This window comes from Alligator mississippiensis, chromosome 7 (genome assembly GCF_030867095.1).
Source record: "Alligator mississippiensis isolate rAllMis1 chromosome 7, rAllMis1, whole genome shotgun sequence".
Classification (NCBI taxonomy): Eukaryota; Metazoa; Chordata; order Crocodylia; family Alligatoridae; genus Alligator; species Alligator mississippiensis.
The window spans coordinates 75,415,855-75,442,102 of record NC_081830.1 but is presented as its reverse complement, the minus strand read 5'-3'; the positions used below and the strand labels follow the sequence as shown (position 1 = coordinate 75,442,102).

Here is a 26,248-nt window from a genome sequence, read left to right as displayed (position 1 = left end):
GTTCATGAAGGTTTGGGGAATTAGAGAAGAGGGGCAGAGACATTCAGATCTGGAGTCTGTTTTCTGTTATACAAATGTAAAATACTAACCAAACTTAACGTGCTCATTGTTAAAAGGAAACACAAGGGTTTAGTCCTGTTCCATTGATGTCTATGGCCAAATTCCCAATAATAGTAGGATCAAGTTTTCAAAGTGTGGGAAACTTGTTAATTGTTGTCTAGGAGATTTATTACTTAATCAGGTGCACACTGCTGTGCTTTTCTATGAGTATAAACCTTCTAGGAGAAGGGTTAGGTTTCTGTGGTAAAACACTTCGATCCAGATACCTTCGTTACACTAATTACAATATATAATATTCTGTTAGAGATCACATTACTCAGTCTTTCCCTGCCCTGTCAGGGGACATGAAAGAGAATGAGTAGATTACTACAGTAGGAACAGGATGAATTTTAGTTGGAGGTGGTCTGTGAAGTACCATTTGGGGGGGGGGGGGGGGGGGGGGGGGAAGCGCACACAAAAATCCTTCCTTTGCATGTTCTATTTTTAAAAGCTTGTTGGCTATTTTTAAATGCAGCAGTGCCAGCAAACATTAGCTAAGGGGGTCAGAGCTCTCCCCAGTCACTCAAAGCAGGAATGCTGCATTGCACAACAGTGATGCCAAATCTACATTTAGTTGTTGGAGCAGCTAAATCAAGTCAGTTTTCTGTGTACCAACACTGCTTTCCAGTGCTGAACATGCCGAGATGTAGAGTAGTTCTCATACTCAGCACATCCTATCCTCTAAGTGACCATCTAATCCCCATGGCCTCTTACCCTTGTGGGTAGGTACATAAGTATTCTTAACCCTTTTTACAGGTGTGGGATTTGAGGTAGCAAATTTCATGGACTATTTAAAACCACAGAATGAGTTAGTTCAGAAATGGGACTAGAACTCAAGAATTCCTAGCCCTCTGGCATGTATTTACATCATATAGGCCACGCTGTCTTAACTAGCATTCCTTCCACTTGCATTCGGCTGTGCCATGGTACTGTGGCTTCAGTTTTACATTCTGCATAAAAATACTCTAGTTTTACTTTCTATTTTAAGAAATCTTATTTTTTAAAATTGGCATCTAGATCCAGAGTAATAATCTCCCCCCCTCCCCCCAAAAAAAACAAGTGCCCACCCATCATGCTCAACTTGGTTCTTAATAACACTACAGTATGTGACCTGATGCTATTGTAACAGTTCAGAATGTGGTTCCATGGCATCCTTCTGGGATGCTTCATGACTGCTGGTAATTTTTGCCGAAATGCTACTTCTCATTTATTTCTTCAGTAACTACAGTTTCTGAGAGCATGCCAAATGCCTTCCTGATACCTCTGCCATTTCTCATTAGTATCCTGCTACCCAGCCCCACTCCTACACGCACAGGAATTGTAACAGACTTGCTAGCTATATTTCTTTCTTACTGGGACTTGCAGGTCCACTATAATTTTAGCTTTCTTAAAAATATTTCATGGCAAAAAAAAATCAATTAATCTTTTAATGCATTGACAGCGATACTGAAGATCAAACACCATCTTAAGAAACCTCTTTTGGAATCATATCTGTGTGGTTTCCAAAATGCTTCACTTTGACCTTTTAATTGAAACCTCTAATAGGCAACTAATCGCTCCCCATCCTGTTTGTTGGATGGTTGCTTATGTCATATTCTTCTGCACTTTGATGAATAATTCAGTTCTGTTGCCTCTGCTTTCTCCTCCAATAGTCATGAAGTTGCCCCTTTTTTTTTCTTTTTTTTTTTTTTTGAAGAGAATATTTTTTGGTAGAGAGGTGCAATAGGAAGGTAATTGTGTGTTTATAAAGGGAATGTGATTACAAATGGCTACTCTCTTAAGAGTTTGGGAATCAAAAGAAACCAACCCTGTAACAAAAGTGTGGTAAGACAAAGCTGCTGCTGTAAGCCAATCTTTGATTAATTTGATCTATGTTCTTTGCTGGCAAGCCTAACCCAAAAAGAAAGTTATCAATCATAGCCTGTAAATACCTGGTGTAAAACTTTTTTCTGCTCAGAAGTACCTATAAGTGCCTTATTGCTGAACCATTCTATCGACATTTAACAGCCCCTGAAGAGCTACTGTGTTACATTGCTGGGATTGGGTTTTAGGCTGTAGTTTAATTTGCAACGCTGATGAACTGAAGTCTACCCAGTCAATTTGTCATTTTTGCTGTTCAGAAGGAAGCCAGCGAGCACTTCACAGGAAACAAAAATATGGTAGCGTGATGGAGCAAGTGCTAAATGTTTCTTTCAAATTAAGGATAATTAACTACAGAAGAATATAACAGTCTTTTTTTTTATTTGCTAGGGTAGGCGGTCCAATTTCTAAGTGGTCCGTAGGCTGGACCAGCATGAGCCATGGGTCCCACAGGCTACACGCTGTATGAATGCCTCCTGCTGCACCTCACACATAGCAGGCCTTTTCACTGCACTGCAGGCACAGATGCTCTGGTTTCACTTTCAGTGCCCTGATTGTGGGATCCCCTGTTGCGCCATGCCTCAAGGGTACCCCAGGCTCCTTCAGCACATTGGGTGTGCTGCCCCACCTCCTTGGGCAGGGCAGGAAGTGGAACCAGAAGAGCAAAGAAGGGGAGCCTGGAGATCGTGTCTGTTGCTGCAGCTGGAGCAGTTCGGGGCAAGGTGGGGTGTGATTTAGGAGCACAGGGACTACCAGTTGGACAGTTCAATGCTAGGGTGTAGAAACCTTTTTCATGAGATGGAGATAACTCAGCTTGTGTGGGATCTGAGACTTGCATGCATGAATTTATATTGTGTGCACTTTTCTGTGCATCTCATGTAGTTCTGAATCTTTATAGCACTGGTCATGGTACCCAGGCTCAAATCAGCATTGCACAAAAGATTCTCATCTTCCCTTGTACACATATAGCATATTTGTGAAGTGTGTGTTTATACAAAGCTACATCCTAGCCCCTTGTAAAAATTTGTTAATAAACATCACTGAACACGTATAGTGAAAAGATTTGACTTCATGAGCTCTTGTGGCACAAAAATTAAGGAATCTTTAAATTTGAACTGCCTTTTCACAAAGAAGCATGAAGGCAGAGAGGATGGTAAGCACAGTGTCAATTTCCCACATAGCCTAACTTTCAAATATATTATGTATGTAACTAGGTACTGAAATGTTGGTAGTTTGGAGCTTCAATTAAGATTTCAGTCCACCCCTAATTTTGGGAAATTGCTGGTGAAATAAGTAATATAGTGGAATCTTATTATTCCATGCCAGTAAGATTAAACAAGGGGTGTTTCTGAAAGGTTTGTCACTTACACCTGTACATATTACTCAAAATGCTGCACGATGTGTGAGAGTCTCATGTTCGTTGGCTGGTGGGGTGATAAAAGTAACTTTGTTTTTAGATGAACTTTAGAAAAAAAAATTGCCAAACCTGGAATAATGTTGTTGTCTGAGTTTTAGCCTCTTCAACGTTTCTGTAAATATTATTAGGAAAGTTCTCTGTGTTGCATAACTTCCATTTTACTCTCAAACCTTGGTTTGGAGGAAAAAAATACCAACATTTAAAGTGAATTAATAGTAAGAGAACGTAAAAGCTACCAGCTCTGAGACTGGCAGCTTCTACCAGTCTCTAGTTTGTTCATGTAAAGGGGAACAGTTTGGGCCATTTCTACCAGTGGAAGAATTTACCCAGTGGAGAAAATGCACCCTGACATTTGTAATTAAGATGCAACTCACTTACCTTATGACCTCTTGCTTATAGAAATGATCCTTCCAAGTTGGTTTGCATAGTTTGGACAGTGTTTGTACTGCTGCTGTTACCCATATTATACCATTACTGCAGGTGAAAACGGATTGAGTCAGACTGAAGCCCTTAAAGACTATTACATGAATATATATATTTTTTTTAATCCATAAGATCCATGCCCTTTATTATGATGTGACTTGCATAGACCTGATGGTCTCCAGAACAACTGTACATAAGGCAGTAAGGTTTAACAAATATTGTTAATATTTGTGAATCACGTGCCAGGTAAAGGATTGTTTTGGGTAAATCATTCTGCAGGTGTGCAATCTCTCCTTCCTCCTCCCCCTTCCCTCCCTCCCTCCAAATTTTGCTTATAAAAATTTTTAGTAGGAGAAACCTGTCGATGCAGCACAGTAGCTGAGCTTAAGAGAAATGGCTATTTCAGAGCCAACTTCATGACATTTGGAGAATCCACTGAGGATGACCAGGCTCCCATCCTGCTTTCGTACTAGATCCGCTTGATGTTTTGAAGTCTATAATTAGGGTTGGATTGTAACTGCGAAGACATGGCCTCACAGTAAGGGGTGTTGCCCCCGTGGGAGCTTCAGAAGGCTGGTACAGTGCGTTTGGCACATTCCCTCTCTTCTTCCAAAGAGTTACACAGACTGTTTACAATGAAAAGGGCTTCCTGCACGTCAGGATGTTGGACTGAGCAAAATGTTCAGCTTTCCTTTAAAGTCATAGTGAAGTGTCTGGAAGTGCTGGAGGAACTGAAGCAGACTTACTGGACAGGCAGGGAGCTTGAAAACATGTGTTCCACCGACCCCTTCAGCTGTCAGCTGGGTTTGTTTTTTTTTAGTGGAGAGGCCTCTCAGTCCTACTTAACTTCATCAGCATTGTACCAGCACTCGCTCTCTAAAGCGCATAGCATCCCCCTACTGTAGCAGTAGTATTTTACAAATGAAGGATCCTAGACACTGAGATGCTATAAGTCATTATGTGAGGTACACTGGCTGACTGCCAAAACCAGCATTGAATTTGGGAGTCTGGTTCCTAGTGTTTGATGCTACATTTTTTTTTATTCTTCTCATTCTAAGCAAAAAGCAACGTGTATTGCTTTAACCAAATAATTAAATTTGTAATGGCTAAGCTCTACTAGGATATATTCATACTAGGGTAGCTCATAGGAGCACCTACAATCCCTGACATGGGCCAGCACCCTGTTGTGCTTGGCTTTGTACAAGTGCAGAAGGAGACGGTTGCAGTGTGACCTCATATCTCTGTTGGAAAAATGCTTCATTAATGCAACAGTGCTGCTTTCTTGCCCTTATCTGGTTCCACTTCCTACCCACGCCTTGCCTGCTTCTTCTTAAACAGAAACACACATTTATTCCATATTTAATGTGATGAGGAGAGATCCAGGATAGAATTGAGATCATTCTCCCCTAGTTGTCAGCTCGGAGCAATCATGAGTAAATGCAGAAAATTGTGGTCTTGTAAGTGAAGTCAGCAGCTCCAACTACAGCCTAGGAAGAAAGAAAGGGGTAGGTTAGTACTGTCCGTGTTGGGTCCCTGTCCACATCTGAGAACATTACCGTATGCACTAAAAATCCATGAGGTTCCAGTCCTGCAATCCAACCCAAAAAAGGTTCCAGTCCTGCAATCCAGTCCAAGCTGGCAGACCCTTGTGCCTGAATGGGCTCTAAAGATCTGAGCGTCAACTACCTGAATTAATTAGCTAATGTATAGCTACTGTGATTTATGATGCTTTATTCATATGGACAGTGGCCAACTTCTTTTAGCGATGTCAGTTGCTTCTTTTTCAGCATTACAAAACATGATTTAAGCCTAACAATAAACAACATCAGTATTTTGGCAAACAAAAGAATAGGGCATTCACTCTGGTTCGTGATAAATTCACAATATTCCTATTTCTCTCAAATCCTTCCCTTCACAATAGAGTCCTAATAAACCAGGGCTAGGGACAAGACAAAAGGAACAAGGCTTGAACTCTGCGGAGTTTTTTTGTAGAAAGGATTACATTGTGGTTCAGGCCCCTCTATACAATACAGTATCCCCTACTCTTGCTTGTGGTGAGGGCTCTGCTGTCTGAGTCACTTGTGTAATAGCCTTGTCTGAATCATTCTGCTGTAGAACTAACATGAAGATTTCTAATTCATGAAGCTTGTTGGTGACCTTCGGTTGACAGTGGTGGCAAGCTGCCAGTTGTGAATCAGTCCACTTACATCTCAGGAGTCTGGGATTTCTCCTAGGCCAGGTACAGACATTACGCTTTTATTGGCGTAAGTGATTGGAAACCAGTTTGTACTCAAAACGGAACAGAAGTTTGGCGCACAAACCGATCTATAGCTGTAACAAAACAGAGGTTCAGCACACACAGACTGGCTTAAAAATGATGGAACCGGGTTTAAGAATTGCCCTTGCCAAAGAAAGGGTTTAACATGCTCTCTGCTGCCAATCTAAACTACTCCACTTGGAGAAAACATGTAACTTAAATTGATTCTGCCTTGGACTTTTTTTGAATGTCTGTACCCAGTCCTAATGCTCAGGCTGTTGATTCCTAACAACCAGCATGCAACCCTGTAGAGCTGCCCCTGCTGGTAACCCAACAGTTGGTGGCTGTTTTGGTTCTGCCACACTGGATCCTGCATGCTACCAATATTAAGCTTCCTTTAGCCTGAGTAGGCTGCAGCACTGGCTCTGTCTTTGGTGTCCCTAACACACTTCATAAAATCATAGAGAAGCAGGGTTAGAAGGGACTTCCAGAGGTCATCCAGTCCAATCCCCTGCTCAAGGCAAGGTATCCTTATAAAAAGAATCCCATACAGATTCATGTCTAACCTGTTAAAACTACATAATTAAGTCTGCACAATGTTACCAGATTTGCCCATTACTTTGGGGTGTGCTCATTTATTAGGGATAGTTTCTAGGGTCTTGGTGATTCTGTCAATGTGCTGCTTGTGTTACTATACGGAGCTGTATCTCTCCCTTCTGCAAGCCCTCACCCCCAATGGAGCTATCTTGCAGGACTCAGTTTCAATGGGACTGGGTTCCTCCAGTCACCAAATCAATCATACACACAAACGCACACAAATTAACGTGACATGCCTGACCTGGCCGGGCTGATCAGCATGGACAGGCTGACACCCTCATATGCCAAGAATCAGTTTATAAGAGCAGCAATAAAATGCAGTCAGACACAAGCACACAGGTAAACAGAATCCCTCTGAATCCGGCTGGGTGTCTAGCTGACACCCTCATGGGCCAGCATTCAGTTCATAATGGCACGTCTGAGTCAAACTGGGTCAGTCAGCCTGTACAAGCTGATCTCCTTATGTGTTTCAAACTCAGTACGTCCCAATCTTTGGCCTCTGGATGAGCAGACCCCACAGTATTTTGGGGCTTCACAGGGATCTTTAGCTTAGGTAAAAGAAGCGTTGCTGCAGAGCACGGGAGGAAAGAGGAGCAGAGAAGGAAAAATATACTCAATTACTACCAGTTTGACTATAAAAGTAATTTATTGCTAAGCATATGAAATATATAATGGTGCTAGTAGTAATAGACATGCAAAAGAAAAACAAACGCAAACAATTACAGTACTACCCTGGTTTCACTAAGTATTTGGGGAAACTTAGTTCAAGCTTAACTAATACAGTTCAGGTTCAGAAATTTATGCCTAGAGTGAAAAGAGAGAGAGTGCTGGGATCTCACCAGTCCAAGGTACTCGGGCTGCAAAGCTGACAGGCACAGTCCTTGAAGGGGGATGATCTGTTCTTCCAGCGTCCCAAGAACAACAGGGGATGGTGTCAGCACAGGAGTTTTCTTCTTTCTTTCTTTTCGGGAGCACATATACTAAAATTGGAACGATACAGAGAAGATTAGCATGGGCCCTGCGCAATGGTAGCTGTGGCCGAGAGGTTAAAGCGATGGGCTCGAAACCCTTTCGTGTCTTTCTATACAGGTTTGAATCCTGTCAGCTACGTGCTGGGCTCAGTTCTTAAGAGCACTGGTGGCTGTGTGGCAGAGTTTCTACCTACCACATAGAAGAGCCAAGTTCAAGTCCCAGCTGGGGTGACTTGGGAGGAGTGAGTTAACAAGGAGCAAATCTTCTTGCAGTGGAAAGGGGCCATTGGTTTTGCCGGCGAAACCAGCTCACCGGCACCGGGATGGTCGACGCCCTGCAGCTCTTCCGCCTGCTGGTGCGGGCCCGCCTCTCGCTCGAGTTTGAGCACGCTGTCCTCCGGCGGACGGTGCCCGCCTTTGAGGAGCGCTGGGCCCTCGAGGGGGTGCTGTGCCGAGTCGAGGCGGGACGCCTGATCCTCGTACTGGGATGCCACCGGCTGCGCAAGCCGCAGAGACGCGTCAAGCGGGCCGAGGCCCTGGACTTTTGCTCGTGCGGGTCGACCCCGGAGGCCTCCATGGGTGTCCCTGCTGGCAGAACTGTAAATACTGTAAATAGTCCTTATGTTCCTTGTGTTGTTTTTTTTTGTCTAGAGTGTACGGGCAGGCCTTGCAGGCCATGAGCCCAGGCCTTGTCCATGAGGCCCAGAGCTTCGGGCATCCTCGTACATGCTCTTTGCTGGCTCCGAGTTATCACCCTCCCGGGAATAAAGGTCTCTTAAAAGTCAAAAGTCTTTCTTTCTTTCTGAAGCACCTCTCTCCTCTTCTTGAAGCGCACACACTTTTTACAGATTTTTATACCTGCAGTTCAGCTGCTTCAAAGCATCCTTCCTTAATTGTGTAAATCATTGTCTTTTCTATTGACAAGGGATTATCTGGTTTGGAACATCTCAAGAAACTGATTGATAATCAGGAAACACATAAGGTTAGGGAGTTACCAGATACTTGGGAGCCAGCTTGAAATTCCTATGGATAGCAGATATACTGATGGGATAGCTCATGGTTTCTTCAGAAACAATAGATAGCTTGCAGCATCAGGATTTTGGATTTTTACTTGTTGTGCACAAGCCTCAGCTTAGCATGACTTTTCCAGATCTTACTATAGTCTTTAAACAGACTTAAGATAATTATTGAGGTGCTCATAACCTTTTGTGGAGAGGACTCCCACCAGTCGTGTCGGGGAAAAGTATGACAACACCTGTGATTAGGGTTCCAACGGGCTGGACGCTGTGATGAACCCTTAACCATTGTTCAAATGTTGCCCGTACCCCCTCTGACTCGGTCTCTTGCCTCAGCATTTCCTAACCTGGCAACCTAGTTTTAGTCAATCAAGTTTAAATAGGCCTCCCATAGTGGGACCGGGGAATGTACGGCCCGAGATGCCTATTAAACTTAGAGGTGTGTGTGTCTGGGGGGTGAAAAGTCCTTAGTAAATCCAGATTAGAACTGGTCTAATAAATGCTGAGCTGGGTGTGTGTGAATATGGGTTGATTAACATTTGGAGCACAGATTCCCCATCATGCAGTGCTCCCCTGCTTCTCTGGTCCCAGAATTCACTGCAGTCTCTGCTTCAGGCTTTCTGTTCTCCATCTCTCATGTAAATGAATGGTCATCTGGTTCCATCGCAGAAGCAAATGAGACCTAGGGCAGTTGTTTCACTCTTGTCATCCTTATCTTGAGGGTATTAGGTGTGTCTGTCACTGCATCTTAATCAATTTCGTTTATGTAGAGGAGGGGAGGGAGGGGGGTGAGTCCTTGTGAGTCAGACAGACTGCATCCTGTGCCAGGGTTCCCAAGAACACACAGCTGAGATGTAACAACAACTACAGGGCATATTGTACTTTGCACCAAAAGCACCCTAACCTGCCACAGGTAGAGTGGGGGATGAGAACTCCCAGTGTCTCACTGGTGCAAATTTTGTTAAAATACCCTTGAAAGATCCAGGGAACAGGACCATGCCCTCTGCTACAGAGGAAAGCAAAACCTTCATAGTCTGTATCCATCTGACCATGGGGTAAAAATCCTTCCTGACCCTGTATGTGGTGATCCATGTCACCCTGAGCTGAGGGGTAAGACGGTCTACTCAGGAACTTCTGGGTTTTAGTTCCATCGGGAGCATTGGCAAAATCAAAATCCCCAACACCCATGCTTCTGAGGAAGGCAGAAACCCTGCACCTGTAGCAACAGGAGCTGGAGGGAAATCCTTCCTGGCCCTCTGTGGCAAACCAACAAAGCTTAGAAGCATGGGAACAGAGGGGATGGGAATCAAACACCCTCCTTTCTGCTCTGGGTATAGTAAACCTAGCACCCTCCAACTGGAGAGCCAGAACTCTTTTATTTTTCCTGTCTTCCTGGGCACAGACTCCTCCTTGTTTTGAACTTCACAGAAATGGGACCACAGGACACAGCTTTTTTTTTAAGTACTTAAGACCAGTGCTGTCCCCTTTGGACTCTTGAGTCATATAAACGCATCATTTCCTATAACTCCCAACTGTATACACTTCTGTTATCAGTCCAGGGAAGATACTGGTTGGAGCAAACAGACGCACAGATTTTGCAAGACGTCTGAAACCCAGGCGCTCTGTATTTTGCTAGAAGAAATACATGGCTGTAGACAAACTCTTCAGTGTTCTTCTGCTTTAGCCTTAGGGTCCTTCTAAGGAGTCCAGGATGTCCTTTCAAGCACAAGGATTCTCTTCCACATCATGGATCTCTCTGTATCTCAGCCATGCCCACAAACCAGATCCCTGTCCTACAAAAGCAGGCCTCTGTTTCTCATCCCCACCTAAGCTTCTTGTCTTGCTGTGGTGCTCTGAGCCCTACCCTACCTTCCAGTTTTAGCCTTGTGATATTTAAGACCCAGCATTGACACTTGACTTCTTTTCTTTTTGTGCTTGGGGATTTTCCACTCTTTTTCTAAATCTGTCCCAAGCTGGTGGAAAAACTGGCTTTCTCTAGAATATGGATATCTTCTTGTTCTCAGGTGCTCTATTTAAATGGGAAGCATCCAGCTTTCATTTATTATTTTCTTGGATACAACATGCACTTGTCGTCCCCCTCCCCCCCCCCCGATAAAAATTGGGGTATGTACATTAAGAGGGGGGAAGTTGTTTTTTTTTTTTGCCTGTTGTAGAAGTGCCCTTTCTTAATGCCTGCTCCACAATGCTGCAGCTCTAACAATTACTATTCAGACAGCTACCCGAGTCAATGACCTGCTAATCAGCCATTGAGTTAAAGTACCATTGTTGTTCCCAGGTCGTCATAATCACCTCTCTCTTGTAATGGTCATTCCACTAATCAAGCTTTTTTTTTTTTTTTTTAGAGCAATTTTGCTGTCTCCTAGAGCTTCTGATCTCTTCCTCTCTTTCACAGCTTTTTATCTTGTTTCAAGATCATGGGTCCACCTGTGAAGACAAGTCTTCAGCAGCAGCTAGGTTTTTAGTTGAGCAGCAAACGGAGGGTGAGTCAGCTAAAGAGTAAGCTGTCTCTCCTTTCTGCAGTCATAACTGCGGGGGTGGGAAAATCTTCATAATTTCCTTCAAAAACAAAGTGCTTATTATATTTGAGGCCCTGTTATATGTGAGAGCATATGGCATTCATCTTTGACCCTACCCTGGGAGATGAGACGGTGCTTCCTGATGCATGTGATCATACAATGATATGCCTATTTTATAAAATCATCCAGAATGCGTATGTTGATATATTTTCCCCAAATAATCACAGTCCTATTCAGAAGACTTATTATTTTAGAAGGAGTGGAATAAACTTGCTTTGTGACATTGTTATAGACTCTGGAGCCTGGCAGAAAACACAATTTTTCCAAGATTTTTTTTTTCCCTTCTACCTACCTATGTACCAATAATCTATATAGAGTTGATAAGGGACCTTTCACCAAGGTTGGTTAACCCTCTGCTGGCATGGGGAAAGGTTTAATGAAAATTGGAGAGAATCGCTCAAGATAAATATTTTTTTTTTTTTAAGAGCAACATTTTAAATTGAGCAAAATTGTCTAAATCCATTTTTCATCAGGTAGAGATGGCTTATGCCACCCTTATTTGTGCTTTGACCACTAATTCTTAATGCACAACTAAAAAGCCCACAGATGCTAGAAACACAATATGAGCACCCATATGGGACACAGTGGTGCAAGGTTGTGCTCAGAACATGTAAAGGCAGCAAAAACTTGCCTCTTGTTTACTTTTTTTTTCATTGCACTCAACTTTGATGGTGAAATTAGACTGAATTCATTTCACATTCTCGTTCTAATGGGTTAACATGGTTCTATTACATTCGGGTTTAAACACAGGAAGGAAATACTAACCTAAATCCCTTTTTTTTTTTTATGAGAATATAATCTGCACTAATGGTGTATTTGTCACTGTGTAGAGGGAAGGCCACACAAATTTGTTTCTTATGGCTTGTGACCTATGGCCTTTAGTTTGTGCTGCTGAAAGAGCTGTCTCACTCTTGATTCCTCAGGAGTGGTTTGTTTTAGCCTAGCACTTTTTCAGGTTTTCAACCACAGATCTTTCCTGGCTTTGTAACAGGCTTCCTGTGCGGGCTTGAGCAAGCCACTTAGTGACTCTGTGCCTCATTTTCTTTTCAGCATTATGAGACTAATAACTCCCTTCCTTGCAAGGTTTTGGAAAGGAGAAATTCATTAGTTTCTCAAGCATTTAGAATCCAAGGTCTGTTGATAAGACGGTAGCTAATAAACTTTATTTTAATGGTCACACTTAAAACAAGTGGCAATATACAAAAGCACAAAACCCAAATTAAGTGCAAAGGAAAGAGAATGCCAAAATTGTCAGCCTTCTCCTGAGACTTGTTTTGCTTGTTTCTGTGATGTGGCTTAATAACAATTCTAACCAAGTAGCAACTACAAAAATATTTTTTCCTTGACATGAATGTGAGGCTTTCCCACTGAACAGGGCTATGCATGATATGCAGCTTAAAATATGTTCACTTTTATCTTTTTGGTTGCTAGAGCCAAGTATAAAGTTACAACTTAAAGTAAAGAAAAATACCAGAAGCACGCCCTGGAGTTATCCTGTGGCAGGTTGCTGTGATGAAGTACCTTACAAAGACTTTATTGTATCATTTTAATCCATTATGAAGACAGCAGTAGAGGGCTATATAGAGATATACAGTTACTTGTATAGTGAGCTTATGTTAGATAATTCATTCATAGCATGATGAGTTGCGTGAAGTTGTGAAGAACTGTAAAGTCAACAGTAAATTAAAAGCAGATGCCATTTTATGTGGGAAGTAGGTTACCGTACTATTTACTGTTCGCTTGTTAATGTAACTGTGCTCCAAAATACTTAAACAGACTCTTGGCTACTTGGATAGGCTCCTAAATTGATGCACCAAGTTAGTAAGTCTGTTAGAGGTTTTATCTTCATTGTATCTTTATTTCTTTGGTTATGAGTGAATATTTGTACTGCAGTAGCATGCAAAGGAGGTCTTTCCTGATTTTCCTCAGTTCTACATATAGCAAAAGACTATCACAACCACTAGCTCAGTTCGAGAAAGCAGTTACATACGCATGTACAAAGCATAATATAGAAGGGGAAGTAGGAAATCTTGTGGGGAAAAACATTAAACTCAAATACAAGAAATTGGCATGCCATTGTTCTGCACAGAAATTGGAAAAATAAATGGTTTACTGCGTAACTCCCAGAAAGACAAGGCCTCATTTCCATGTTGTCTAACATCTTCCATGAGACAAGATGTTGAAGTACAGAAGACAAAGCACTTGGACTTGATCCTTGTGTCTGTTCCTGGCTGGAGTAATGTCAACTTGTTCACATTTCTTGCCTCAAGCTTTCCCTCTTTGTATATAGAGAGAACAACATCCATATACCTTCGTTAAGAGGTTTGAGATTTGTGGATTGAGGGAGAGGTTTGAAATGGATTAAAAGCAAATAGAAAAACATCTATTGCTTCCCTCAGCTTTGGAAATGGCCATTACTTTCTGACAGCAGAACTTGGCCTTATATGAATTTATGGCCAGACTTCCACTGAAGATGAGTTGCATTTGTTTAGTGGTAGGCATAAACTAGTTTAGCACACCCAGGTTTATTGGAAACTCCCAGTCAGTCTTTCCCTTTTATAAGTAAACATTTTTTTCCAGAAACATGTTCCCATCTCTTTTTAATGGCATTATGGAAACATTGTTCTTCTTTTCTGATGTCCCATATGTGTTTGATAGTGATATGTACATGCAACTCTGAAAAAGTCAATGACAGGGCTGATTTTTTTTCAATGGAAAATGTGTTTGTTTGTTTGGTTTTTTTACTAAACACTTTTTTGTTTTTCAAGAGAAGTAACTATTTGCCATGGAAAAATCTTAAGGTGTTTTATTACTATTTGACTACAGTCCCAAAATATTTTGATTTGGACATGCTTTTGGGTTGTTTCATGGGAGTTGTAATTACACTTCCTTTGCCCAAAAAGTTCATAAGAACATGAAATAAGCAAATTCAGGGGTTCAGTTTATAGTGGACCATGGGAGCATGAGAACCAAACTGAAATTCCTCTGATGACACTATGCTGAAGGAGAAAAATCTTCCAAGGATCTCTTAACAAAACAATTCCTATCTTTACAGTGGCAGGGCATTGACACTGCCCTTGTCCCGCTGCTTTGCCTGTGACAAGCTAAGGGGTGTTTTTGATGCGTTGGGTTTTGTGCCTGGTAGTTGTGCTTGAGGGTTGTTTCTCCAGATTTTAGAATAGAGATTTTGACAATTTAGGGTAGACAAATACTTGCCTATGGTTTAGACAGGGATGATCCTGCCTGAGTAAGGGATTAAAGTAGATGACTTCCTGAGTTCCTTTCCAGCCGTGCTGCTTTACAATTCTCTTTCCAAAACAAAATATTCTGAACTTGTACTACTGATACATTTCAGTATCTGAATTTCCCCTGAAGAAGCAAACCTTTCATTGTAGGAGAAACAACTTTTTAACTATGTCTAGTTGCTGCCAATTCTGAATACAAAAAAACCTCCAGAGCAGTGAAGACTATATTGTCTCTCTCCTTCTTTTTTCCTTTAACTTATAATGGTGTAGGAGTCTCTTTTATTGCTATAGCTATCAAAATTCATCTTATTTAACCTGTTATTTCTAAGGACACTGCTTGTACCACTTAATATTTGTACAGTGGCTAGGAAAATGAGAAACTGACCTAGTTCGGGTCTCGAGAGGCTACTGCAATAAAAACGATTACTAATAAAAGATGCATTTATCACCATATGCCAGGACTCTGCAGCAGTGGATATTGCAAAAGCATGTGAATTGTGACTATGTTTTGGTAGGTAATGGTGAACCTTTCTTTGAGACAAAGAGAGAGAGGGGGAAAAAGGGGAGGGTTGGATTTTTTTTTTTCAAGTTAGTCCTACAATATTACAAGACATTACTGAAACGGAGATGAGCTCTTCCATTGAGGCATATTGTGTTCTACAGGCTGGCCTGGATAATGTACTTTGGGGAGCTGAAATTCCCAATGTAATCGGATTCATTTTGCAGGTGCAGAACACTTAGTTTTTCCTTATAAGTCTAAGCAGAGATTTAATTGCTGCTCGTCAGAAGTGCAAAACAAGAGAATGTAATAATTAGACCTGTCATTATATCCTTTCCCTTACTCTGATGCTGACATTAGCTAGTTTAAAATCTAATTTTAACCTCTACAGCATTGGTAACTCCCATTGTATATTTTCAGCCTGAATCTATTTGTTTCAAACTTCGTAAATTCTAAATAACTTTAAATGGAGGGAAGATAATTATATTAAAATAAAGTAAAAAAAAAATAAAAAATCAAACATATGATACAGATTGGGGCCATAAATTATTCATACATTAGACTGACTCTCTCTCTCTCTCTCTCTTTCTCTCTCTCTTTTTTTTTTTTTAATGGCCCTGCAAAATTCTATATAATGAGTAGGTTAAAAAAAAAGAAGCACAAAATACTGCCTAAGTTATACTTGGGTATTAGAGATTTGAAAGATGGACAGTTTTTATCTTCACACAATGCCCTAGACATTTTAAACAACAGGAGGGTCTTTTTTGCTGCTTATATGCTTTTGGCCTGATCAGATTTCAGCCCTGGAAGGTTACCTTGCTGAGTCAGTATTCCCGATCTGACTGATGGAAAACGGCACTCAACAAGCCGGACTATTTGGTGCTGAAACAGCGCTTTTTTAGAACAATTGGATAAATACTAAGACTGACCTGCAGCTTTATTGGTGATGCTTTTGTATAGGCAGCACATCTATATTCAGATTACACTGAGGAGCTTTTGTGAAGGTAGGGGGGAGAGGGTAGGCTGGGTGAGGGAGTGATCCTATGAGAATAGAAGTGGAGTGCCACAACATTATCCGTGTTTGAAAGTTGTGAAAGTTGATGGCTGGCAGCTTGCCCAGATGCTTCAGTGCTGCTCTGTGATCCTTCTGGCATCAGCTAAGACATGAGTTGGGTAAATTTTAAGTGTAAACAGCAAAAACACTTTCTTCAAGCTATGACATATTTTAGTGTGACAACCAGACATGGCACCAACCTAAAGCCCTTGATCCGCTGCCTCTCCCCACCCCCCAAACTGAAAGCCAATCCTGACTTTTCTGATTGATCAGTGACAAGGCAAGCCTACTTCTGATGCCCTGAGGTGTAGTAACGGGAATCTGGGTTCACTTCCACTGCCAAGGCCACTTTCTCCTCCTTCCAGCCGTCCTACAGCTGATAAAAGGACTAGTGGTAAACAGAACCAGTCATGGGAGGATATGGTGCTGCAAAACTGTGCAGCACAGCAGTAAAGCTGACTTCCCCTTGCCCCTTTGCCAGCTTAGGGGTGTGTTTAGGCAGTGCTAGGACTAGGAGGGAAGAGCAAGAGGACACTTATTGCCACATGGAGATTGTGGGTAGTTACATAGTCCAAAGGGCAGTCTCAGGCCTGTCTAAATTGCGTGAGACCTTTTCAAGCTCCAAAACAGCTGAGGATCAGAAGGGCACAATGGCATCTTAAAGCCACCACAAACCCTCCTCCCTCCTCCACTAGATATGCAAAACAGGGTCTCAAAAATGACTACTAAGTACTGTAGTTTTTCAGTGATGGACACTGTAGTGCCTGATTTTTCACAGAGCATATGCTCAGCACTTGTGAGAAATTAGGCTCCTCTTAGAATGTCTCAAGTCAAGCACACTGAATCACTAGCCATTTTGAAAAGCTTAGCATAAGTTTCTTTAGAATACTCCAGCACCAACATCTCCTTTTTAGACACAATGATCAGTATCCAGAAGGGTAAAATACAGACCACAGTATACAAGAAACCCACAGACCAACATACATATCTGCACAGAACCAGCAATCACCCTAAACACACCAAAAAATCTGTGATATACAGCCAAGCCCTCAGATACCACCGCATTTGTACTGAAGAGAACACCCGGGATTGCCACCTCACCAATCTTAAAAAGGCTTTTGCCCAGCAAGGACACTCATCCAGAGAGGTAGATCGCACGTTTGAAAGAGCCACCTGGATATCACGTGAAGAACTGCTGCGGTACAGAAGAAATCCCCCCACGAATCGCTGTTTATGACGTATCACCCTTCCCTTGAACCTGTATGGAAAATCCTCAAAAAATTGCAACCCGTACTAGACAGAGACCCTATTCTTAAAAAGATCTTCCCAGAGCCACCCATCCTAGCCTTCAAACAAGCACCGAACCTCGACAACCTCATCACCAGAAGCAAACTTCCTCAAGCCCAGAACACACCAAAAGGATCCAGACCGTGCCAGGAAAAGAAATGCAAAACCTGCCAACACATCTCCACCACCCTCACAATTACTACACCCCACAACAGAGCCCTCAGCATCCCAGGATCTTACAGCTGCACCTCCAGGAATGTAATATACCTCATCCAATGCACCAAATGCCCTAATGGAAGATATGTAGGAGAGACCAAACAACAACTGCGCACCAGAATGAACGCACACCGGAAATCCATCAAAGACAGAAACACCCAATTACCGGTGGGGGCACATTTCTCACAGGAGGGCCACTCTCTCTCCAATCTCTCAGTCCTGATCCTCAAGGGAAACTTACACAACACTTCCCAGAGATGAGCCTATGAGCTCCATTTCATCAACCTCCTGGATACTAGAGATCATGGACTAAACATAGACATTGGATTTTTGGTACATTATAATCTGCCTGGCAACTGACTCCCCAGCCTCTGGAACTTTTCATTCCATCCAGGAAGAGCACACACCAACTGCTGAAACTTCCTTAGCCTGACAAAGGGTTTTCGAACCTGAAAGCTTGCTTAATAAATATTCTCCAACTATTTGGGTTGGTCTAATAAAAGTTATCAGATTCACCCAAGGAACCTTGTCTAGCATAAGTCATTGTTTATTAGAGTTTATGAAGACAGCAATATTTGAAACGGTCAAATACTCTAGATGCCCTAAGAGTAAGCATTTTTAATCGGGTTAAGCACCCTCTAGAGCAGGCGTCAGCAAGCTTTTGAGTAGGAGTGGGTTTAAATAACAGAGATCAGTCTACAGCAGGTTGCCACTTTGTAACCCAGCTGCTGCTGATTTCCTGTAGTGGGGCAGTATCCCAGCTCTTCAGGTCAGATACAGTCCCCTTCATGGGCTGGATCTGGCCCACAGGTCATAAATTGCTAGTAGTCTTGCCTCTAGAGAATAAACTGTACCAACCATGAGCTGTGAAGAACTCCCTCGTCTTTTGCTGGCAGGACTAAGCTTAGATGCAGGAAGGAAGATGGGAATTCCTGGGACTTTACAAAGGCCATACTCTTCTGGGAGGTTATCTTTTCTCTAGGCAACTTTGAAGGAGCCATGGGATTAAGATTACTTAGTCCGGACATTCTTAAATTGTCTGGCCAAAAGGCTACCAGGATCACATTCCCAGGCTTTCCACAATTAGACTTTTTCTTAAATATAACCTTTTCCTGACTGAAACTCTTCTTTTTGCCATTACTTTCAAAACGGTCTTGGGCATCTAATAACAAATGTATGTTCCTCTGTAAAATACCATGGAGATGTATGTCAGAATCAGTCTCCAAAAATAAAATAACGTATATTTAAAAACAAATCACTTGACATTTATTCATTGGACATCTTATCCTACCTTCCTTTCCACTTTGAACTCATTTGTTTTCTTGTGTTCTTGGAATAAAGGACTCTAGATAGCACATGCACATTTGTAGTACTGTTTGGGTTTTTTTAATAATTATGTTCCTACTAATGTGCACAGGCCACAGTAAATGATTAGGCTTCTTTTACACTTGTAGCAGCCCTTTGCCCCATTGTTGTAAGCATCACCCATCTCCACTTCCTTCTTCTCCATCTGGTCTGTATTAGTATAAGTGACTTCTGTTTAATAAGTGGAAGGTAAGGCACTGCCAGCTTGGAGTGGACTTGTGAGGTGGACAGCCCTCAGGATCTCTGAGGCTGCAGTGGTTGGAGGTTAATAAAGATCTCTCTTCCCTTTCTTAATAAAGTTTATGCCACTCTGCACCTTGATAATTAATAATAGTATAAGTAATAGATAGTTATAGCTAGATATATTATACTTGGATATAGAATAGTATAGTTAGGTGTAAAGGATATTATTGATAAGAGTGTGTGAGTACTGTGTTTAGTGTCAATATTACTTACCTGTTGTTTGCTATCTGTGTATTTAATAAACCGTTATCATTCATTTAATTGATTATCTGTGTGTGGGTCCTAATTAATCAACTCTGACTTGCCAGGTGGGCTGGCAGTGACAGATACCTTGTGTCCCATTCGTTAATGGGGCCAAAAGACCACTCCCTATTGTGAGTTGGACTGAGGAGTCAGCCATTTAATGAGACCCTAATTAGGTGTTAATTGTTTCCCCTCACAACACAACAGGGGTGGGGGCTGGAGCCCAGCTGGACCCAGAGCAGTTGGGGGAAGGGGGGAGTTGAACGGGGCCAGACCCGGAGCAGTGGGGCAATTTGCTAGTATGCTTGATGGGCAGCTTGCTAGTATTCCATATGTGCACCAATACAGTGAGTACAAATATTGAAAACCGTGCATTTGCTTCTCTTCAGAGATAGTAGTGTGATGTATCTCTGTTTAGAAAGAGCCCAGAAAGATGCCAAAGTTCCTGTATGTATCCAGGACACTGAATATTGAGGTTTTCAAAAATACTAAGTAAATCTGGAAAAACAAAACAAAGAACAGTTGGGACCTTTACAAATCTCAAGTCAGTGTGAGTCTTGTGTGGTGGTCTCAGCAAATGCAATATAGGATAGAGACAATTTACTATTTGTGTGGGACAGATTGCCTTTGTATCTTTAGGATCCATTTCTTTAAAAGAGTGTATATTGCTTGGTTGGAAGATGTTGGTGGGCTTACAGCAGAGATTTTTCAAATTCTTGCCACTGGCATTTTGGCTTTTTGATTTGGATCTTAAACATGCCGGTTACTTGCTAATGGAGCCGAATGCCATTGTATTATTGTGACTAGTCTTTTTATTATTTAAGATATTGGCCTTGCAAAGTATAGGTTTTTAATCCTAAAATTATGACTCGTACATTCACATCACTGAATCAGTTTGTTAATTTCTGACTGACTACCCAACTCCCTTTTACATCATTGCAGCCTACCCCAAACCTTTATCCAAATGTGAAAGCTTAAGTGGTTAAACAAAACAAAACAAAACAAAAAAAACTTCTGAACCATTTTGCTAGGCTATTTGTGTAAAGCCAGGTGAAAGAAGGAAATGGATTCTTTTTATGAATGGGTCACAATTGACCTATACTTCATCTTTAACTTCTAACAGTGTGATTTCAGGCTGACAGCTTATATACATGTTATAAGCAGAAAGGTAAAGATAAACAGATGAAGAAATACAGAGACTGCCAAAAATAATTGTTCATCCCAAGTCTTACAGTGTTTATACTATACATTTCATATACAAAAACTCCATACTACGTATTTAAAATACAGATATAGCCACGCACACAGTTTTGAATCTGAAAAGTTTGTTGCCTCCCCCTGCCCAATACACACAAATAAAATTAGTTCAACATCTGCAGTATTTCCTTATATTTTCTTATAACACGGGAAATACTTAGAATACCATAAATAGTCATCAAATTCAAGCATTTCATTAGCTAAACTAACTGGCAGTTTATTCTGAGCCGCAATGCATATACATGCGCACACACTCATTTGCTTATTCTCTTTATTGCAAAAAGTTAATAGCAAGGCAAAGTTAAGGCTGTGAAATCAATTATCAAAAATTGGGAGATTCCAAAGTTAGGATTGCTTTGGGACAGGTAAATGGACCATAATATACTTCTTGTATATTAAAGGGGGAAAAGAAGATACTGTAGACTTCCTGTGCAGAAGAAAACAGTGAAACTCAGTGCACTCAAAATAAACTGTATACATGAAGGGAAATAAAACTGGTTCCCAAAGCCTATTCAGTTATAAGAAACTGAGGTGTTACTTAGAACCCTGGTAGCTAAATACTTTCAGGCAGAAAAAGTTTTTATCACTGTGGCCTTATAATATTGCCAGAATAATTTAAACTTTGGCATTTCCTGAGCTTTAAGTACTTGATTCTGCCACCACAATGTCGTGTTGCTGCTAGATTTTTTAAAATTCAATCTCCTTTAAAAAAAAAAAAAAAAAAGTGGGGGGGGTGGTAGGGAAGGAAGAAGGTTGAGGAAGGGGAAATCTTGAAGTAGTCAACTTTTCGAACCAGCAGATACGCTGCAGTCTAGTTATTCACTGTAAGCACATACCTTTTTCAGCTCTCACTAGTTGAAATGCAACAAAATCCATGAAGGAAGGGAGTTTAGACTTGATATGTGAGGACACGGTAGAAATGGGACCTACTCAGATTGCATAAGCATAGAATTAAGAATTAATCCTCCACAAAGGTCATTTTGAACCTGGATGGCCAGTGTTGCAATGTCTAGGGTTCTGCTTGTCCTGTGTTTCCTTTTTAGAAAGACCTCCACCTTCCTTCCATCCAGGTGTGGACATAATGAGCCGCCTGCCTCATAACTCTGCAGAAGCTTCTCTATCTCCTCCCACAAGTATCAGCGCCTATAAGCAGAGTCACATATTTTAAGGCAAAGACGGCCTAACTAATGACACTTTCCTATGAGTAAGGCAAAGAACATTAAAAGGTGGCAGGATCTGGCTGGCTGTGCGCTGAGAGCTATCTAATATTATAAAAGCCCAAGTTTGTCTGTCAGTCCGTCTGTACTGCTTTATTTGTGCTCTGATTGGCTGGCAAACAGGAGCTGGTGGCACAATGGAGTGCTGCCATGATGGTGGGGACACAGGATGGAGGTGGGGTGAGACCAATGCAGCTGGCCTCACCCCCCCCCCCCCCCAAATATGCTCTTTGGAGGCAGGGGCAACAGCGGATGGAAGAGGGAAGGCGAGGCCAGCAGTGCTGACTTCACCCTCCCTACCCTGCTCCTTGCAGGTGGCGATGATGGAGTGGAGGGGGGATGAGGCCACTGGAGCTGGCCTTGCCTCACTCCCCTTACTCTTTGCAGGTGACAGCAGCGGCATTGGGGTGTGTGTGTGGTCGAGATGCTGTGGGGGGGGGGGGTGAGGCCACTGGCTCTGGCCTCGGCCCGCCCTTCCCTATTCTGTCATTGCTGCCTGCAACTCTGCGGCAGTGGGAGGAGTAGCAGGCACGCTGTGGGGGTGGTGGTGGGGAGCAGTAGGCCCAGACCTGATACAGGGGAGGACCGGACCTGAGGGTGGGGAGAAACCGGGCCACTCTGGTGGGAGGGAGCAGCAGGCCTGGGCTGACTCAGGGGCAGCGGGAGGGAAGGGAGGTGCGGATTCGGAGCTGATGTGGGGCAAGGGGGGTTGGGGAGGAGTGGGACTGGGTCCGAGGGAGGAGGAGGACTGCGCCTGATGCAGCAGCGGCTGGGGAAGGGGAGGAGCGGCCCGCTTCCCCTCTTCAGGCCCAGTCCCCCATCTCCCCTTCTTCCCCCATGTCAGCTCCAAGCCCGCTTCTCCCATTCCCCCCGCTGGCCCTGGGTCAGCCCAGGCCCACTGCTCCCCCCTGCCATAGTGGCTGGGCTTCTCCCCAGCCTCAGGCCTGATCCTCCCCTGTATCAGGCCCGGGCCCCTCCTCCCTTCCCCCCACAACACGAGGGAAGTGGGGAGTGGGCCTGGACAGGGGGTGGCACAGGGCTCTCTTCCCCCCCCCCCCCGGTCATTCTTGATGGGCAGTTGGCTAGTACCACAGTGTGCACCTAGGGCACTGCTTTCCTTTTCTTAATACTGCTGCAAACCAGGAGTGGTCATTGTGGAGTCAGTGGAGATGTGCTAAGTATAATTCTGATTGGGGGCCCAAGAGATTTTTCTCTTGAGAATGGCCAATGCACAGTACTTGGCTATCAAATCCTGCTTAAACCAGTACTAGTTTTGCTTATCACAAGTATGGACAGAAGCCCATTGTGAAAATGACTTCCTTACTAATTTTCCTGCTTTAGTTCTAACTTTATCTCAAAGAGTCTGAGTATTCTTGGAAAAAGAAAAATGTGTCCTTTCTATTTCCTAAAAAATTCCCTTCACTGCTTATCCATTGCTTTTGGGTTCTGTGAATTTGTTTTGGTTTTGGTTTTTTCTTTTTAGTTTTTTTTTTAAGGAAACGTATAAGATATCAGATCAAAATGTGAATGCTTCAGGAAGACAGGGGAAGATAAAATCAGAGCATGGTGGTAGCAATTGCTGTGCTACTTTAAAATGTGGCCTGACTGTGAAAAATGACTAAAAACCAACATACTGTGGTTTCATGTTTGTGCTTTAATATCAATTTACAGATAAATAAATAAATGTCTCTTTGTTTAATGGATAATCCTGTAACATCAGTTTATGTTCTGAAAGTCAAGCTTTGCTCTTTGTCTTGTGCATCATCATCATCAGTAGTAAATAAACTACATATCTAGGTGAAAATGTGGCCAGGGTTTGTTCTCAACTCTAGAACTTAGGTCAAAACTTTCAACCCTGGATACCTTAAATTAAAGGTGTAACTATTAGTAACATGACTGCTGGCCTAGGGCACGTCAACACAGCCCAATGCGGAACAGTGTAGATGCACCCGAGCTAGCTCTAAATAAACTAGCTAAGATACTGTAGGCAGTATAGGTACATAAATATAGAGTTTCTTGCTGTCTAATTTACTGTGCTGAATAGCCCTGTGTTGGGTATTGCAGACATTGGCTTCAGTGAAAATTTGGGCTCCTTAGTACTTTTAATAATTAAGCCATTTTTAGCTAGTGGCTATATAACTACTTGGCTAGGGACAGACATTACACACAACCCAGTTTCAGCGTTCAGAAACTTTTAAACCTGTAACAGAACAGATGTTCGTTTGACATAAATTGGTTTTAAAATGGCTGAAACCAGTTTGAGATAAACCTGGTTGAATGTAGTATCAGACCTAACTGGTTTGGGTCAAACCGGTTTATGCAGTGTCTGTCCCAGACCCCTTCCTAATTTAAATTAAGCCAGAATCCCCCGGCATCCCAGATGCTTTGCAGCCCTGGGCAGGGCTGTGCTTTCTGCTCCATAGCTGGGCTGGCCCCTCCCCTCTGTGTTCCCTTGCTAGAGCTCTGGCTGAGACTACAGGCACAGCAGTGTCTGCCTGGCTTCCCTGTGCCCCCCCACTCCCACTCCCTGCTCAAGCAGGGATTTCCCCGCTCCCTTCTCCCAGTGCAGACAGTAGCCAGCATGTGGTATGCTAGCTAATGCTGAGGGGTGTCTGTAAGGCAGACAGAACAGCGTCTTCTTAGGGCTTTTTGGAGCTAATCAACAGCTCTCTGCATCCCTGTTAATGTCCCTTGGTTCTGTCCTTGGAAAAAATTGTTTAAGAAGAGCTTTGACTGATGAGAGAGGTTTTTGTTTCCTTAAGAGGCTGATAAACACTCTGTTATCAACTCCCTGCTGGGGGGAACCCCTCCCTAATGAAAGTGTCCTGTCTGGGCCTGGCCACTTCTCCCCTGCTCAGGACTGTGGAAGGGAAGGGAGGGCTGCTCTAGCGCCCCTCAGCTTCTAGCTTGAGCCACTGCAGGCATGTGCCTGCATTTCCTCAGTCCAGAGAGGATGTCTGGACAGTTGCAAACCAGTTTAGCCTAGAGAGGTTAGACTAACCTGCAAAGATTGAATCAATTTAGGCTCAAGCTTTTTGAATGTCTGTCCCTAGCCCTTATGTATGTGCTCTTCAGCTGCAATAAATGTAAGGTAGCTTACCTCCAATGTTACTAATGGGTAACTGACCTTGTTATTTACCCTGAAGTAATTGCATGTACAGTGGTAATTACCACTGAATAGCTAACGGGTCACGTTCACGCCTTAGCTTGTAACTTGTCTATATGCATGTTACTTAAGGCTTGGGAGCTTAACTTGATGCACCCATTTTTAAAAATGTGGGCTTTACCTTGCAATTTCATGGATACCACCTGGTGCATACTCAGTGCGGAGGTGCAATGTTTTGCAGTTTTCACCGCAGTTTGGACTGTTGGAAAAGAGCAAAAACTGATTATCAGTAGAGATGCTGCTCTGAATACGCTTGCATAGCAGAGATGTTGACTGAAGATGCCATCTTTACATGTTCTCTGTTTCGAGTAGAACTGCAGCTAGTGTTGCAGCTATTAAGCACCTGGTATAATAAAATAGGTAAGGATGAATAGGTATAATATCCTTGTGAAGGACGCTGCTAGAATTAAGAGTGCTTCTTGTCACTGAACCTATTATAGTCTCAGTGGAAGTGTATGACACGCTCCCATCATCTACAGATCACTGACAGATCAAGTGTAATGGGTCTTTCAGAATGAGATTGTATGCAGTCTCAATATGTGTTTAGGGAGCTGTTAATCTGAGGAACACTGACATGCCAGACCTTACATGCCCTGATATGACTCAGAGGTCATTGCAGTGTATGGTATCAGAGCATGCTTACGAGAACTTGAATCTGTGGATCTAGTCACTGATTTTTCTATGCTAAGTGTCCATATGGACTCTCTTTTAAAATAACTATTTTAGCAAAGTAATTGCAATTCCAGTAGAAATGAGTGTAGTTTCACTTAACCCCCCCCCAACCAAAAAATACCCAGTAATAATTCAGAGAGAATTGATGACAGTAATTTTATTCTTCAGAAATGAAGCATTGGTTTTCTCTTCTTTGAGTGTTCAGTAAAAATTCATTTCATAAATCCCAAGTGTTGTGGGGGGAGGTGGGACCATCCTATAATAGATATAGAAAAAAATACATAGGTGGGTTGAACAAGATTGCTTTTAGGTCTCTTCCTACACTGCAAAGACTCTGGATCTTGAACTGGTTTGCAGCATCTGTTCTTACTGATAATCACTCTGAACCTCAAGATGTTAGGCCTAACTGTGTGTGTTGGGGTGGCTGGGAGAGGGGAGAAGGAGATTAATTCATACTAGCATAGGAGTAAAAATGGTGCCTGCAGATATAATGCCAAATATGGTAAATACTTGAGGAGTCTCCCCTTTCTCATGGGGGCAAAAAAAA

At 42.5% G+C, this 26,248-nt stretch overlaps 1 protein-coding gene and 1 non-coding gene across 5 annotated transcripts in view; both read left to right on the top strand.

Annotated features, from left to right (window-relative positions):
- Positions 1-26,248, top strand: part of TNIK (TRAF2 and NCK interacting kinase) — a 328,040-nt gene that overhangs the window by 118,297 nt on the left and 183,495 nt on the right. The gene's annotated exons all lie outside the window — the stretch shown is intronic.
- LOC132251941 (U6 spliceosomal RNA) lies at positions 7,612-7,713 on the top strand. The gene has a single exon (XR_009463686.1). It is a non-coding gene; the product is annotated as a U6 spliceosomal RNA (small nuclear RNA).